This window comes from Halyomorpha halys, unplaced genomic scaffold (assembly GCF_000696795.3).
Source record: "Halyomorpha halys isolate HHAL.00 unplaced genomic scaffold, Hhal_1.1 Scaffold223.1, whole genome shotgun sequence".
Classification (NCBI taxonomy): Eukaryota; Metazoa; Arthropoda; class Insecta; order Hemiptera; family Pentatomidae; genus Halyomorpha; species Halyomorpha halys.
Genome location: NW_027115445.1, coordinates 1579861 through 1583318, shown reverse-complemented (window position 1 = coordinate 1583318; position 3458 = coordinate 1579861). Strand labels below are relative to the sequence as shown.

The 3458-nt window shown below is 25.6% G+C and overlaps 1 protein-coding gene across 2 annotated transcripts in view; it reads left to right on the top strand.

Moving 5' to 3' along the window:
• Nucleotides 1-751: 751 nt before the first annotated feature.
• Nucleotides 752-3458, top strand: part of LOC106679850 (trypsin-1) — a 58839-nt gene continuing 56132 nt past the window's right edge. For both annotated transcript variants that reach the window (XM_014419222.2, XM_014419221.2), the window contains exon 1: nucleotides 752-800. The gene's annotated coding sequence lies outside the window, so the exon portion shown is untranslated. The remainder of the gene's footprint in view (nucleotides 801-3458) is intronic.

Genomic DNA, 3458 nt, shown 5'->3' with positions numbered 1-3458 from the left:
CTTTTCATAAGTATAAAAATATTATTTTATATATGATGTACCACTACAACCAACGATGAGTCAGAGGTCCTTTGTAAGGAAGAACTGTTACTAGACCAACGGTTGTGCAAGGAGTCGATTTGGTCAGAATCATGCTCGATCGCAAATTTTTCCCCAATTAAGAGTACTCAATTTATGAGGCTGGGAGGACACCGGAGGGCTCCTGAACCCAGTTGACTCACGGCTACAGAACAGAATAAATTATTATGATCATAGTGGGATTCGAACCCAGGTCCTTAAAAGTAGTAGCCCAGTACCTTACCACTGAGCCACTTCACTTCTTTTCATACATATTCTACATATTATTTAATTTTATTTATTTACTATGTTATTCTTAATATAATTAATATTACTTTCAATTAAGGAATTATATTTGTATCTAAATTATTACTATTCTATCAGCACCAAGTATAGAAAATAATGTTATTAGAAATATATATTGAAGATTTAACATTGGTGTGCATAGAAAAACATTACCATTGTTGTGGGTTGCCTTAAAAAAAAATACCAATTAATACTTATGGATTCTTTTTTCTTTATAGTAATTACTATCTTTAACAAGTAATTTAATATTATACTATACAAGGTTACTGGATGAGTATAGACCGTAGTATCCAGTATCCCGCAAAGATCCCCAGACGACGAGATAGGTCTCCCCCCTCTCGAGATAACTAGGCCGGAGTGCTAACGGTATCTGACCCACACTCCCACAGTCGAGCCGGGACCATGTGGACCTCCAGCTCTATCGCTTCTATTCTAAGGTACATATACTCGTAACTGAGTATCAATCTCTAATTTATCTTATTTATTTATTTTCTCATCATTCATTAATATTCACATATAATGTAATTTAGTGCTTATAAAAAAAAATATACATATAGGTTTCCCCCTCAATTCAACTTTCACTATATCGCTCAAAATCACTAAAGAAAATAATTTCACATCTAATTTTGAACAAAAATATTATAATATAATTTAAGCGAAAAACAATTAATAATTGCAGAGTAACAATTCGTCCTTTATTAAATTGATAACATAGATCAATGTGATAAATAAACTCTCAAATATTAAAATATCCCTCTGTAGTTTAAGCAATAGAGAATATAATGTTCATTTATAATATAATTAAGTAAAAATAAATTAAATAATAGCAAAACAAATAATATAAATACTAAAAATTGTAGAAAATTATCAATATTTAAGAAAATAAAAAACATTGAAAATTATTTTCTATTATGAAAAAACCTATTATAATCATTGTTGACAATTTAGTAATGTAATATATCTTAAAATTTTTAATGACAATAAGGTCTGAAAACAGTATTTTGAAAATATTTTATGTATCACTAGTGCATAAAATTCAAAAATTAACTATAATATTTTTAAAACTATAAAATTATTACTTTGTACAATAATGTTTACCTATCTCGATTATACAATTAAATTCAACCATACAAATATTTAAATTAAAGGTTTTTGCACTATTTTTAAATATTCTTCAGAGTAATCACCGCATTCATTAGTAACAGCGACAGCTAGACGATACTTTAATACAACCCTCTAACATATTTATAAAGTAGTTATCGGTTAATATTACTTCAGTTAGTAGAACATAGAAGTTTTTTATTTTATTTTTGTATACTTTAAAATCAACCACGAAAAGAAAAAAATGTACCATAAAATTCTATTAAATATACTAATAAACACTTTTAATCTAACCTCAGTAATACTTCTTTCAATCGTGAAAATCATAACTTATTAATAGATGTTATTAAAACCTACAATAAAATTTGAACAAACAGTATACCTGAATATCTGACTTTTACCTGTATCGATTTTTTGATTGAATAATAACCGAAATCTCAACTTCGATTTCTGACCCAATGTACGCTATAACAGTAGATTATAGAATCTCAAGTCATCTTAAGTCATTATTTTACATTTATTTTTTGGCCCTTCCTAGTCATTTCTGGCATACAAGGTCATGTCATCGAACCATTTTTGTAATAGAACAATCCTGGTAATTGCATATTTACTAACAATTTCATGAAAAATAACTATTTCGTATTCTTGTTATCAATTATTTCAGTAAACTGTAGGATTTTAATGATGAATCCTAAGCCTTTCAGTGAAACCTTTTCAGTTGATTGACAACTAACTTTGACTTCTGAATGAGATTTTTATTTTATTGTAAATACAAGTATAATATAATATTATATAGTGGATATATTATAGGTTAGGAATCAAGGTAAAAACAATCACCTCGAAAGAAGGATGATTCTCGGAACTCTACATTAACATCTGCCAATTTTTCAGTATTTAAATAATACCTAATTTATTGTGTATGTCATTGATTTTTATTTTTTTTTTATTATAAACCTTAATAAAAAAATTTAAAAAAAAAATTAACTTCCAGTTAATAACTTAATACTTTAAATTTCAAGATAAGTTGAATACAAAAAAAGAATTTAAAAAAAATAGTCCGGCTTTTGACTGTGACTACCACAGTTGTATTATTTTATTTTTTTTTATATCTGAAACCACAGTCACAGGCCAGCATGATCCTCGAAACCCATCATTACTATTCATCAGTTTTATAATTCATTATTTTAGACTAATAATGTTTTAAATAATTAATTGAAATGAAAACCATTGTGTAATAATTTGCAGCATTTTTTCACTTTACTTATTATAAATGTCAACACTATTTCCAAACGTTGAATTTATGTTTTTATTAAATCATACATAAAACTAATAATATAATATAATAATAATAAAATATAGAAAACTACAACATAAAACTAAGAACTCAATTGAACATAAAATGTACAATTAGATCCTTCATAATATTCTGTCAATAAATTTACTTTGACCAACACAATTTGTCATAAATAATTAATTTTAATTCAGCTATAAATAAAAATAAGTTACAGTGGACAAGAAAACTGAGAAAAAATAAAGGAACAATTAAAACTAAATTTCTTAGTTTTTAATACAAAATTGATTACATATGAACAATAAATTAATCTGTAATATGTTTTTATTTTTTGCCGTTCATGGTTACCTCTTGCTATCTATTTCTTAAAAGGAACATTAAAACCTAAATTTGTAAGTTGTTAATACAAAATTGATTACACATAAACAATAAATTAATCAGTAATATGTTCTTATTTTTTGCCGATTTATTTTAGAAATTAAAAAAAAAAAAAATTGTAGATTCTAATATTTTACGTTGTCTTTTTTTTACAAAGTCATGTATGACTGAGCTATTCATCTATCTAAATAAACAAAATTATTATTTTAGTGAAAATACTTAATTTTCCTATTTGAAAACAGATATTCATAAATGATTTATTTCGTTTCGTAGTAGTCTAACATCTTTAGGATGCCGTATATAATTAATTTTTATTTTTCTTATT